Here is a 15,428-nt window from a genome sequence, read left to right as displayed (position 1 = left end):
TGTAGAATTTTAAAAATGGGTCATAATTTTATATTCTGTCGGATCTAATTTCCCTATAGTTACCTTAACTTTTTATTTTTTCATTTGTGAGAAGTACTAGACAGGGGAATCTACTTTCTCCACTGAGATTTGATTAATGTTTGGAAACCTGGCAAGTGCTATTAGACAAAATAGGAGCATTCATGGTTTTGAGCATGAATGCTCAAAGAATACTTAAAATTATCCTTTATGCTGATGATCTGTTATTGTTTTTTGAAAATCCAGTCAAATGTTGCAGCTCTGATGCAGTTGACCAATTCTTAAGTGAGCTGTCTGTTTCTTGGGTGTTAATGCTTGGTCAGTACAAATGGATATCCTGAAACATTTTGACAAAGACAGGTACATCTTTGGAAGGATCAATGCTTACCTACTCTAAGGCAATCAGTTGAAGGATTCACAACACTTTAAATATTTCACCAAGTAGCATAAAGATACCACTTGTGAATTGATTCATATAGGGATATTTGGTCTGGCTTTATTGATGCTTTTGTGGAATTCTTAGAAATCTGTATTTTCATATATATAATATATACACATGTTTCACATACATGTGTTGAACTGGATATATTCAAATCTATATAGTTATGTTTGCTTTTCCTTTTTATGATTTTTTTAAAATGCATTTTTTAAAAATGCTATCTCAATATGATATTTCATTTTATTTTTGCATTCTGAACAGCTAAATAGTTAAATCTATCAGTCCCGGAACCTAAAATTCAGATCTGTTTCTTATATAAGTAGTTGTCTATAAATAACTAAATGGGAACTTCATTTAGCAGTTCTTTTGTTTTGTGGGATTATAGAAAACATTAATTAATTCATCTAGCCTTTCTTTGTGCTGAGATGGCATGAATAAAAACATGTTACTACTCTGTAAAGGAACTCTGTGCTATCTGCAATAACGCCATTGTTTTTCTGATTCCTGTATGGGGGGACGGGCGGGAATGGTGACCTTCTGGCTCTGTTGTAAGGAACAGGGGACTAAAGAAAGATCAAGTGATTACTGTAGTGGTGACCTAGCTTCCAGACTCACACCATTAAGTGCCTCAGCTGTCCCTTAACAAGGATGCATACAGAACAGCCATACAATGGTGCTATTGATTTTTATGGCTGAGTCTTTAAAAAGATGGAATATAAAGAAAGTTAAATGATTCATATGCTTACAAAAATTATTCTGAAGCCATTTCTTTCTTTCTCTCTTCTTTTTCCCCCTAAATCTGAATCTCCTGCTGGTGCTATTGGTAGTGAGTTTCTAAAGTGTCAGATGACAGTCAAAGATACCTGGAGTGATACGCCAAAGAGAAGAAGTAAGGATTCCCTCATCTCTACAAGTCAGGTAGACAATAGCCTGCCAGTGAATGTGGATTTTATGTACTGCTCTTTTCACTTGAATGTAAAAGGGTTAACTGTTTGTGCTTTGACATTTTTCATTCTTTGTCTGCTTGAGTAGCTGTATAAAATGTTCTGTTCACATTTAAGAGAGAGTGTTGGAACCATCTTTCAGCTTTGAAATGCTTTGCTTTATTGATTGAATGTTAAGGCTTCATCTACATAGCAGCTTTGATTTTGTTTGCCAAGGCAGACCACCTGTTATGACTTTTGGCCTGTGATCAAATATGGCCCATGCTGTCCATGATTTCTAGCATTTGGACAGCTTGATCATGCTGGCCTCCATTTTAATGGATAAGAACTCCATTTTAAGAACTTAAACAGATCAAAAACTCCATTTTTAAGAATTTGAACAGATCAAAGTGTATTTTTTTTGTCATTTAACCCTGTCTATTACTGAGCTAAGAACCATAGGCAATTGGTCAAATTTCCCTCCAAAAGTGTTGCTGGAGATACTGTCCGTCCTAAAATTCTATAATCATTGCCTAATGCTTCTCTTGGACCTGAATAATGCATATTCTTTATTGGGAAACAATCACTACACCTTATTTATATTCATCACAGAGGACTTGGATTATAGAAGCATCCCAACTGCTCCTCCATAAATACAATATGAATTGCCATTGAGGCTTCAGCCTAGGTTTGTATTGCACACAGCCCCTGAGGGCCCCTGAGCAAGAGGCCCTCCTTGGCCCCCTTTCCCTCCCTCAGCGAGTCTACTTTCTTGCCACCATTGTCATCAGCTGCTGCTGCTCTTCTTCCACTTCCCTATCATTGTTCTTCTTTCTTGCTTGACAGACAGTCTGGCCACAAGTTCTGCTCCTTCTTCATGTCCGGGCCAGACTAAGAGCAGGCAGGTTGCAGTGTTAAAGAATCGAAGCAAGTCCAAGCAGTTCTTCATGGGTTGGATGTAGAACTTTGGTAGGTGTCCAGTCATATCTATTGCTGATCCCAACCCTGACTTTGCATTTATAACAAACATCTCTTAGTAGATGAGATAGCTGTACACACAAGATTTAACAGACTATACTTGTCCACTTATATATGTTACACTTTGGGCCCCTAGTTTCTTGGTGTGCAGACAGAGCAAGTGAAGCTATATTCTCATAGCCAATTTTCTGGAAGCATTTAAGGCTTCTTTTTCACAGGAAGAAAATCAAAAATTATTATTTCAGGAGAAGGGGGTGCTGGCATCCCTGTGGCACTCTATATGCCACAAGAATAAATATAACATTTTCCAGCACCCACTCTATAATATATTGTCACTAGGAAACATGCATTTGCCCCTTGGTGAATGTATTTTGCTTTTGACTGTTCTGTTAGCATCATAGGCCCCCATTACAATTCTCCTCAATGCCATTGCTCCCTTGTGAACTTTTACAGTTCTTTAAAAAGAAAATGGTAAAGGCTGAGTGTTCTCTTGTTCCACCAAGACCCAGTGTAGCATATTGGCTGAAAAATCAAGCTATGAATCAAGAAGTCTCAGTCTGACTCCTGCTTCTATGAACTCACTGTAAACCACACTCTGTCAACTACAATCTGTTCTTCTGTAATATGGGAAATAATGCACAGACTCACCTAGCAGGGTTGTTGTAAAGATTGGAACTACAATGGGTGCTTATAAAGTGCTTTGAATGGTGCTACACAAATGGCAAATGCTATCATTTGTTTTCAAGACAGGACTAGATGTTCTGGCCTAGCCTACAACTGGCATCACCCCTTGCCTTTGACTACGCCAGCTAGGGCTGATGGGAGTTATAAGCTAAAACATCTGGAGGTCAAAAGTTACTTTCCCTGCTAAGCAAACAAAAGCAGTGGCAGGAAAGGGATATGACATGGTCTTGGCTGGGCAATGATGCAAGCTGTCATTAAATCTATCCAGAGGGCATTGGGGTGTCTGCCCATTGCATGGATGTTTTATTTAAAAAAATAGATAAAATACAACTTGGTGGGATACTTTGAACATTCTCCTGAGTAGATTTTAAAAGGCATAAGCATGTGTACATACCCATGTCTCCTACTCTTGCTTTTCTCCCTTCTTTCCATTCTTCCTTTACACCCACAGATGAAATTCCCAAAGGCCTCCTTTTTTGTATACGCCTTCGTTGTTTCATGTTTTGATATATTGATTGTTGTTCTAAGATGTCTTGAGTCTTTTCTGAGGGAGATCTCTGTGAAATATAACAACAACAACAGCAACAGAAGCAGCAGTACTGTGCATTGTTGGCATCTACTTTTAAGAAGCAATATGGCTATCCTGCAATGAGGCTACCTTTTCTGTTTCATTAAACTGCAGACTATGGGTCAGCACTAGCACTGTATTCACTAGCACCAGTGGGAATGAGGTATAACCTCATTGCGAAGAACAGCCATGTGTCCATAGAGCATGCGTCTTATTGTCAGACTAGGCTCTCAGAGGGAAAACATGCTGCTTGACTAATAAGGACAGAATGTCATAGTTAGAATTTTCTCATTAATTGCCAGTACCATTTGCCAGCAGTGAGTAAAGCGAAACTAAGACCATCATAGTTTTAAAAGGAAGAGAGAAATCTCACCAAGCTAGTAATGAGAGGCCGGAGAAGTACACAGATCATTTTACAATCACACTTGCAGAAAGCATCTTGACACTTTCCAGTACCTTTTGAAAGATAAGGGAGAAGCTTTTGAAAGATAAGGGAGAACTGCAAAAGGGCTAGGGAGATCACTTATATATTGCCAGAAAGAAGAAAAGGCATCACCAGCAAAGAAATAAATAAATCTGTATCAAATGTGCACATGCTACTCTATATGTACAGATGCACACTTGGAAAGAATTACAGTAGTACAAACAGGACACAGTCCCTCTCACTATCCTGGGAAAGACTGACCAGGGCACCTTGTCCCTGCCTGCACAGTGTCTTGTCCAGACGCCACTTGCTGATGAGAAGCCTGAAGGTCCCCACGGCCCTCCAGTGTTACAGCTCTTTATCTTTAAACTAGACCTGAACTGGATCAGCCTTTCAAATCAGGATTGGGTTCTGTAAAGTAGAAAATATGGTCCTCCAAAACTGGACCTCAAATTGTGTGCATTTATCAAGGCACACTTCATTCATATTAATGATATTTCAGATGATTGGCAGTCATTCTGTTGTGCATATTCTGACTTTTTCAATTATTACTCCATACACTCTATAGAAGGGCACTAAAAATAAAACATCATGCAGAACCTCAATTTTGAAATTGGCAAAAAGAAGCTCAATTCACTAGGGTGCAGCCAGTAGGAAGTCACCCCACTTAATGGGTCTCCTTTGGTATGCAGAAGATACACTATTTGATGGACCAAATGCTGGTTTAATGTTCCTAGTGCTTATGATGGTAAAGTGAACCATTAAATATTCCAAAATGAACTAATCCCAGCCTGATGGCAACTGAAAGAACAGAAGGGAAATCTTGCCTTTATTAATGAGCTGAGAACAGAAAGAGGATTTCCACAGAGTTCTGCTTCATACCTGCACTCTCCAAGGTATGTTGCCTTGGAAGGAGGTCGGGACAGTCAGGGTGTTCTGGCGATTCTGGAGCATTGGAATAGGATTCAGCAGATCCAGGCTCTGCTCTCTACTCAGCCATGAAACACCCTCCATGCCTCCAGGCCAGTCACTGATTCTCTGTCTAACTGATCTCACAAGGCTGTGGACAGGATAAATGGTGAAGAGGATGGTGTAAGCCACCTTGAGCTCCTTGTAGAAGGAAAAACAGAAAATATATAAGTGTAAAACTAAATAAAGATAACATGAAAAATGTAACGGATAAATATATGTGGATTTGCCATCACAGGTCAAACACATTCCCCTAGTAGAGTCAGTTCATACATTCAGATGCAAATCATGAAGGGTTGAGTAGCAATCACCGTTGTTTCTTCCAATGACCCACTGACTCCTGTCCTCTCTCCCCACACCTGGGGGTACAACAAATACACATTCTCATTTACTGGGAGCTGAGGCAGGCCAGGAATTAAGCCACAGCCTCCCTTGCTTTTCAGATGAGGCTCTCTAATCAGACTGGTTGCAGCAGTAGTTGATCCAATTACCTGAAGTTATAGAAAGAGGCAGGCTTGGGAGTGGCAAAGCATCACAAAGAAGTTAAACAACCATGAGCTTCAGTTACAAGGTAAGGTGGCATAATCAATAATTGTGAAATGTAAATTAATAACTAGAACTAAATCCCCCAGCTTCTTGTAAAACACTTAGTTTTCTCAGGAGCAAACCCAATAATGTAAGTTCAACCCAGTTATGAAGGGAAAAACCAGCTGGGGTACATGGGCTATCCAGTTCATGGCACTGTCAAAGTGTAACAGGTATGGCAAAGTGCCAGCTGGACCCAAGTCATAGGTATGTGCACAGTGTAATGCGATCCTGGCTCTCAAAGAACAAGTTGGTTCTCTTGAAGCTAAGGATGCTATCTTGGAAAAGCAAAGAGAGGCAGAGAGGTTAGGCACTGGGGACCAACAGCAGGATCCCAAAACCTTAGTTATAATTCTGCCATCATGAAAAATTAGGTCTTGGGGAAGAAGAGGGACCTTAGAAGGGACCCTTTTCTTGGTAGATGAGCAAATTATTCTCTCACACCAAGGATGTTCCTCTGGAGGACATCCAGAGGCGCTTCTAGTAGTGGGAGATTCATAAGACAGTTAGGATATATAGATATGCATGTAGATCGCATGATAAATTGCCTGCCTGATGCAAACATTGTGAATATCATCTGCTGTCTAGATAGCTTTGGAGATAGCTGTCTTAGTGTCAGTGTTCATTGTTACCAAGGACATGGAGAAATGTAGTTGTGTGGAGTTGCATGGAATCCCAATTTTGGTTGCTAGCTAGAAGGCTGAAATCTGGGACCACCAAGGTGACTTTCTCTGAAATGCTACCTTTTCCACATACAGCACCAGCTAGGCAGGCAGAGCTGAGGATAGGAATGTGTGAGGAATCCACACTGAAAGTGGGAATCTGTCAGATTCTCATGTTTGCAGCTCCCCAGATTTTGGCCCCTCTCAGCCATGAGGCCAACTTGATGCCAAGCACATTGAGCATCCATGCAGGCTCCTGCTAGAAATTGAGCCCTATGCAAATGCAGCACACGTGGCATCTTCTTTCATGAAAATGACTTACGGCTTTTTTATTGTATGTGCTATGGAGAAAGGTTGCTGGTTGAGCAACTGAAGTTCCATGAGTATTTGTAGACTTCTTCATGGTTTGACTCAATTCCTAAACAACAGTCAAGTATATGAAGTATAAAGAACAGTAGCGGGCTGGGATTCTGAACAGGTTGTCACAACTCTAGCTGAGGAGTATCAGTGTATGGTGGTGTAGCAAAGAGGGTTTCAGATTGGGAAATGTTTAGGGATGGGCTCCACCTGATCCAAAATGGAACCAGAGTTAGGAAACATCTGATTTCTGTTGAATCATCCTCAGGAGATGAAGACAGAAAAATGTTCTGATTGCCCAAATGTAGAGGGGAAGGAAATAGTCCATAAGCATATGATGGAATATGATGGCTTATGAAACAGGACAAAGTATCAAAACTGAAGTTGTGTATACTAGGGAAATCTGAAGAGGAACCCATTGTATAGGTGTTTATGTACAAATGCTACAAGCCTCCAAGCTAAAATAGGAAGTTGGGGAGCCTGGTTTTAAAGGAGAACCAAGATAAAGTATGCATAACAGAAACTTGGTGGAATAGAGAGAAGCAATAGTATATGATCATCTCTGGGTGTAAGAAGGACAAGGAAGGTGTACTGGATATGGCAATGTTTTATAAAAACATAAAAACATAAAAAAGAACTTTGGGTCCACTAGGAATGAACATACGAAAGGTGCAGAATCCTCCACAGAAGCACTCTACATGACTAGCTGCACTCTATAGCTAGCAGCAAAGCCAGTTTAGTACTAACGACAGGCTCTCTTCAAGTTGAACTTGAGATGAAAACTGAAATCAGGAAGGGAGGGAGGGAGAGAGTGGCAAAAACAGATTACCCTTCACCTACCTTCAACTACTTCATGTTGACTGAATAAATATATGTTAACTTCCGATGAAGGTTATCTTTTCAGGGTCTTAAACAACTGTGCCTTACAGCAGCTGGTCACTGAACTGACCAGAAGGGGGGCAACCATGGATTTAATTTTAGGTGGGGTTGCCCCAGGCCTAGAATGAGATGTAAATACTGTTGAACCAGTTGGATACAGGTACAGACAGGATATAGTGCTACCAGATTTAATATACATGGAAGAAGACAATTGCTAAAAATGTTCAACACAGATAATTTTACTTCAAAAGAGGAAAATGATGTAAAATGAGGGAATGGGTGAAAAGGATGTCAAGGTTATGGGCTTAATTCCCTCTAATGATTGCACAGAGATTGCTCAAAAGACCTACAATAAAGGCTTCGATATACTGTACATCTTATTTATTTAAAGACATTTTACCCCGTCCTTCCCAATAAAACGTTTCAGGACAGCTTACAACAACATCTTAGGAAAATCCGTACAGGATTCAAGAGGTCATTGGCTTGATTAATGGTTAGGAAAGCTGTTAGGGAGAAGAAAGCTTCTGCTGGAAAGTGAAACTCTTGCCCAAATGAGAAAAACAAAAGGGAGTGCAGCCTTTCACAAGGGAAATGCAATCAGACACCAGGAAAGGGGGGGGGGCAAAAGGAAAAAATCATATCATTAACAGCATTAAGGCTAATCATAAAGTATTTGCATATAGCAGAAGCAAGAAATCAGTTAAAGAAATGGTTGGACCATTGGGTGATAATTGAGTTAAAGATGTATGAAAGGAGGATAAAGAGATTGCAGAACAGCTTCATTCCAGGGGACAACATCCACGGACAAAAGTGGATGAGAAGGTATCAGTGGCAACAGTTCTTGATGGCTATGGACTACCTCTGGGATCAGAGAGAGTATGCCTATGTGCAGCAGTTGGTGATTGATGGAGAACTTGGTCAGAAAGAAGCTGCTTTACTCATATCCTGCTTGAGAGCTCCGGTGGGTAGCTGGTTTGCCATGGTGCAAACAGAATATTTGAATAGATGGACCACTGGTCACATTCAGCATTGCTCTTCTTACACTCTTAATAATGTTGCAAGTATGAGACTCTAGAACTTGTCCTGTAGAAACTCTCTTTGAAATATAGGTTGCTAGTGAAGCTCTTTGGGTTTCACTAAACAGCAAAACACTAGAAAGAGCAGTTGTTATTTCCCAGATGAAGCCTCCTCAAAAAATATTTGCCCTATTATTTGCATAACAGAAAGACTGTCAGAGCATTTCCCATTCTGCCAATGATTCTGTAAAGATAGAGGTGCAGAATTTTGGTCCAGACTTAGGAAAAATATACCATGGTGATGTCAGATTGCCAGTGAAGGAATAGTCTCCTATGTGAAAAATTCAGTGCAACTGAAATGCCAGAACGCAGAGAGTCGGGCTAGAACCCTTTTTCCTTTTGTTCCTTTTTGACTTGCAAGAAGTATATATAAAACTATTACCAGAAGCATTTTCTTCTCCAGATCTATGCTATATAATCAACCTACATATGTCAAAGGAGATTATCTTTTTTGTTAAAGCCATTCTGGAAAGCAAACACAGTAAATACTAAACCTAGTAACAAAATTTCTTATAGCACTGTTATGAGTGTGACCTGCGGCAAAAAGTTGCATTATGGAGTGCTCTTGCTTAGTATCTCAGTTAGCCAGTCATACCTTCTCCACATACTCCACATTACCCCTGTCACCAATTTTCCAGTTTTTTTCACCAAGCAGGTTCACTCAGGGTGTGTGTGTGTGTGTGTGTATGTTTTGTTGTTGTTGTTGTTGTTGTTGTTGTTTACAAAAACAGGTGCTTACTTGAGGTGCCTCCTCTTAGGACTTTTATATGAATATTATATTTCTGCAAACTTCCAAAGCTCCCCCATTCTTTTGTTTTCATCATCCTGAATGGGTTTGGTGCCATTTTGATGCCAGCAACAGCATCCACATCTGAACATTGTAAATAGAGGGAATGGTAGAAGGTGGAGTATTTGTACCTTTATATAATGAAAGGAATCGTCTGCAATTCTTCTGAGCCAGCTTCACTGAAACAACAGAACATGCATCTGAGCAGACATGAATAGGATTACACCGTGCGTGGTTTTTAAAAGTTTGTGGCCACTGTGCCTATGATAATTTCAGCACTTGCTGGTTGGCAGCTGCTCCCTTTTCTCTTGTCTTAGGAACAATGCTAAATGATGGCACAATGGGATTCAGTGAGGGCATTCGAGAATTTAAACAATGGTTCTTTACTTCTAAGGGGACTGCTGCTACTGTGAATATGGGAGAAATGGTGAAAAGGAGGAAGCCAGCAAGCAAAAATGTAGGCTAAGTCACCTCTCTTTCTCCCATATCTATCCACAGCCCCTCCAGAAAACATATTAGAAAATTTAAAAGAGGGTGTGCTTGAAGTCTGCACAAGATGCAAGACTAAGTGCTATGAAGGGTCACCCTTGGGAGAGGTGGTACTGCGCATGTCACAGACACTGCATGACCAGAGGTACCAATAGGCCAATATATAAAATATACTCAGAAATTTCCATTTGTACTGCCAGAGACCTGCCAACAAACAACAAATAGCAAATGGAAGGAACACCAAGCAAGCAAACAAATGTCACTCTGCACCCCCACTGGCTTGTTCCCTTGCTCATAGGCTGCCTTCCAAGCTGGCTTGCAATTCTATAGAAAAAGCAACTTTTCTCAATCTTTTTTACAAAATTCTGAAATAAATTGGTTTTCCATTCCCCTCTTTGTGACTTAATGTCTACACCATAAAATATATAGTATATGAACTGGAGCCAAGTTAATAACACTGTTGGAAAGTTGCTTTTGCCTTTGGGTGACTTTAAATGACAGATGCAACTTCGTAGCCATAGGCCAGTTTGTGAGCATGCACACAGGAGTACACACAGTGTTTGGAGGAAGACAGAAGTAATTCATGATATAGAAACGGCCAAGTACATTTTCAAAATACTTTTTCCTGCCACTATCAAGATGCCTTTGTTGCTTTCCACGGCCAGTCACATACAAATGAAACTCACCAAAGGCAGCTGGCCTCAACTTTCAGATGAATAGCTCAGCCAGCTGCAAAACCATGACTTCATCTGGTTTCCAGGGTCTTGCATAAGACTGCAGTTCTTGTTTGGAGACTTTTTTAATCCATTAAGCCTTTTAATATATAAATATAAAAATAAACCTCCACTATATCAGCAAAGTATGAACCTTTGTTGCCAGGTTTATGGCTGAAAGCACTGAGTTTTCAGAATGACTTTAATAAAGAATGTGAAAAAGAAAAGAAAAGGAAAATTTCTTTGGCGTGTATTGGATGTTTATATGGCATGTATTTGAAAAGAACTTTAAGTAGGAAAATGTCTTAAGAGTGCCAAGTAGCCATCTAAGTATTACAGGTGGGTGCTTAATGTACTTAAAAATCTCTCTGCCTTCAGTTTCAAATAGTAATAATAAAAGTTATATATTTAAAGGAAAACAAACAAGTAGATGTGAGAAATCACAAGTGTTCTATATGAATAGAAAGAGTTTGGAGAATAGGGTGGCTTAGGTGTGAAGCTGAAAGCAATTTGTGTTGTGCAGCAATGACAAAGCAAGAGCTTAAACAGATTTTATTTTAAATCTTCTGGCTTTGTAGACTTGACACAGCAGCCAAAGTAAAGGGGTGCACAAAAGGAAAGAGAGGCTGAGCTGCTGCTCTGGAAAGTCCCAGTGGCTGTTGCTTTACTGTGGCAAAGGCCGTAGCAGCTGGCACGGCTCCCTAGGGCACCCGTTGGAGTTGGGGGCGCTGGCAATGCGCCATTCTGGCAGCGGGAGCAGAGCAATGCACTGCTCCACAATCCATCACCTGATGCATATTCCCCCAGTCCGCCTCACAGGAGGGCTGGCCTGGTCTGCTCTTTCTCTATAGGAAGCTCTTTTTAAGGGTTTTTTGTTTTTGCTTTTGCTTTTTAAATTTGGCAGACAGATTCAGGAGATGCTTGATAAAACAAGTGATCTGAACCTGAATGTTATGGCCTTAGAAAAGCTTTACCAGTTGATCTTGCTGACTGTGAAATAACACTTTCTCCACTGTGCTATAAGTGCACTTCTATAAATACCGAAGATGAATACAATTTCACCCTCCTAGAATCAGGCTACTTCAGACCTGTGAAGAGGATGGTGAATTATTTCATTGCCTCATGGTTTCCAGTTTGTTCCACTATGTGATTCAAATACTGGTCACAGCATATATGAGATGTTATCAAGAACTTTTGGGACTGCAGATGGTGCAGTGGTTTAAATGGCTGAGCTGCTGGGCTGGTTGATCAAAAGGTCGACAGTTCAAATTCTCAGACAGGGTGAGCTCCCGTGCTTTGTCCCAGCTCCTGCCACCCTTGCAGTTTGAAAGCATATAAATGCAAGTAGATAAATAGGTACTACTTCGGTGGGAAAGTAACAGCATTCCGTGCACCTTGGTGTTTAGTCATGCTGGCCACATGACCACGGAAACTGTCTGTGAACAAATTCTGGCTCCCTCAGCTAGGAAACGGAAAAAAGCACCACTCCCATGAGTCAGACATGACTGGACTTTAATGTCATGGGAAAACCTTTACCTTTACCTATAAAGAACTTTGTTGTTGTTGTTAGTTGCAAAGTCACGTCCAACCCATCGCGACCCATTGAACATTCTTCCAGGCCTTCCTGTCTGCCACCATCCCCCAGAGTCCACTTAAGCTCATGCCGACTGCTGCAGTGACTCCATCTAACCCCCTCATACTCTGCCGTTCCCTTCTTCTTTTGCCATCTATTGTTCCCAGCATTAGACTCTTCTCCAGGAAGTCCTTCCTTCTCATTAGGTGGCCAAAGTATTTCAGTTTCATCTTCAGTATCTGGCCTTCAAAAGAGCAGTCAGGGTTGATCTCCTCTAGGACTGACTGGTTTGATCTTCTTGCAGTCCAAGGGACTCGCAGAAGTCTCCTCCAACACCACAATTCAAAGGCACTCAGCCTTCCTTATGGTCCAGCTTTCACAGCCATACATTGCAACTGGGAAAACCATAGCCTTGACTATACACACTTTTGTCGGCAAGGTGCTCTCTCTGCTTTTTAGTATGCTGTCTAGATTTGCCATTGCTTTCCTCCCCAGGAGCAAGCATCTTTTAATTTCTTGGCTGCAGTCCCCATCTGCAGTGATCTTTGAGCCCAGGAAAATAAAATCTGTCACTACCTCCATTTCTTCCCATCTATTCACCAGGAATGATAGGACTGGATGCCATGATCTTAATTATTTTGATGTTGAGTTTCAAGCCAACTTTTGTGCTCTCCTCTTGAGCCGAATCAAGAGGCTCTTTAGTTCACTTTCTGCCATTAGAGTGGTATCATCTGCATATTTGAAGTTGTTGATATTACTCCCAGCAATCTTAATTCCAACTGGGGATTCATCTAGCCCCACCTTTCTCATGATGTACTCTGCATATAAGTTAAATAGGCAGAGTGACAGTATACAGCCTTGCCAAACTCCTTTCTCAATTTTGAACCAATCAGTGGTTCCATGTCCAGTTCTAACTGTTGCTTCTTGACCCGCATACAGGTTTGTCAAGAGACAGTTAAGATGGTCTGGTATTCCCATCTTTTTCAGAAGGTGTTGCAGGCCTTCATAGAACCGGTCAACTTCAGCCTCTTCAGCACCAGTGGTTGGGGCATAGACTTGGACTACTGTGATGTTGAATGGTGTCCTTGGATTCAAACTGAGATCATTCTGTCATTTTGCAGATTGTATCCCAGTACTGCTTTTCCTACTTTTATTGACTATGATGGCTACTCCATTCTTCTGAGGGATTCTTGTCGCAGTAGTATACTTGATAGTCGTCTGGATTAAATTCACTCATTCCTGTCCATTTTAGTTCACAGATTCCTAAGATGATGTTCAGTCTTGTCATCTCTTGTTTGACCATGTCCAGCTTACCTCGATTCATAGATCTTACATTCCAGGTTCCTATGCAATATCGTTCTTTACAGCATTTGACTTTCCTTTCACCACCAGATACATCCACAACTGAGTGTCCTTTCGGCTTTGACCCAGTCGCTTCCTTCCTTCTGGCACTACTAGTACTCATCCTCTGCTCTTCCCCAGTAGCACATTGGACACCTTCCAACCTGAGGGGCTCATCTTCCGGTGTCATATCTCTTTCCCTGTTGATACTGTCCATGGGGTTTTCATGACAAGGATACTGGAGTGAGTTGCCATTTCCTTCTCCAGTGGATCACCTTTTGTCAGAGCTCTCTGCTATGACCTGTCCACCTTGGGTGCCTCTGCACGGCATAGCTCATAGCATTATTGAGCTACACAAGCCCCTTTGCCACAACAAGGCAATGATCTGTGAAGGGGATCAAGAACTTTAGAGTAAGCCAGAGGTTTATAGTCAATATATAAGGGACTAAGAGAAGTGCTATGAAACCAGGTGTTTGCTGATATCCTTTTCCAACTGAGGTTCCTTCAGCTCCCAGAATCCTTGACCATTAGCCATACTAGCCATTTGATAAAACATCAGGAGTGGGAAACACTTTTAAATTATGGAAGTCTTAACATAAACCACAGTAAAATTTCATTGGCTTCAGGGGTATGTAATCACTCATTCCTTGCTCAGTTCCTATATGAGAGAGATCCAGAGGGAAATGAAAGGAATGAAAACATTTGGTTGACAATTTCTTGACATGATAATTTTAGTTCTTCAGAGCTGAGCAAGGAATGACTGAGAGGAGAACATCATAATGAAGCCAGAGCTTACAGAAACACATTCCCTATTTCCTCTGAGCTTAGTTGTAGTCCTAACATGACCTGGGGAGAAATGAATTTTTCTAACAAGAAAATACTGTTCCCTGTTGGTATTTTGGAATGACTTAGTCTTGAATGGGCAATTAAGACCCATTAGCTTTACAAAAGATGAGACTGCTGGAACTGATTTGTTGAAAAGTACCAACACAGTTGCCTGTACTGTTGGTCTGTCCTTGGAAGACTGGCTGATGCGCAACTGTGGTTCCAGATTTCTAACTACACAATTGAAAGAAAGAGTGAGGGTAGGCTCCATATTATTGATCTGAAAACACAGCAAGAAGTGAAACAAGTGGACATCAGTGTGACAGATTTTCCACTATGCTGTAGAAGTGAATAAGTTGCTAATATTCACTGGGGCATCCATCCCTGAGAAGTGCTTTTATTTCTGTGGTTTCTGTGGATTTTTTCTGTCTTTATTTACTTCCCACTTAATTATTGGAACAGCAGAGGGGATTGTGATTGAATTATTGGACCTATCATTAACATAACGTGGCTAGCAGAAAGACTTGCACTAGAATGCAGCTATCTAGGAATCATACATGGCAGCCTTTCTCAATCTGGTATTCCCCAGATGTTTGGGACTTCAACTCCCATCAGCTCCAGTCAGTATTCCAGTGCTTATGAATCCTGAGACCTGTAATTTGAAACACCTGGAAGGAACAAGGTTGGAGGAAGGCTGTTGCACAGAATAAGGAAGACAAACAATCAGTGAATGATTTCCTTGCTAGCACATAGCTGAATTCATACTTTCAAAAATCAAATTCTTTCTATTCTGCTCTGCATTAAAAATATTTGGACCATATGGTATCATAACGAATATATGTCCCAGGGACTTACTTATTATTTTTATGTGTGCTCATTTATATATCAGCTGCCCAATAGATCTATGATGTCTTTAGTGCAATTAGATCTTTTTTAAATGGAATTGTTACCAAGATAAGTGCTTTGCCATGCTCTAGCTTTTATAAATGGGTTTCATATAATCAGTAAGGGAACAGTGAAAGAATATAATCAGGCATATTTTAAAGGACTTGGAGGTAGAAAACGTTGGAATAGTAAAACTCAGTGAAGGTGGGGATAGGTTTCACATTAGTGTGTATGTGTAGTTAAAAGGCTCACA

Source organism: Varanus komodoensis, unplaced genomic scaffold (genome assembly GCF_004798865.1).
Source record: "Varanus komodoensis strain SLA01 unplaced genomic scaffold, ASM479886v1 scaffold24, whole genome shotgun sequence".
Taxonomy (NCBI): Eukaryota; Metazoa; Chordata; class Lepidosauria; order Squamata; family Varanidae; genus Varanus; species Varanus komodoensis.
This window is presented reverse-complemented; position numbering follows the sequence as displayed.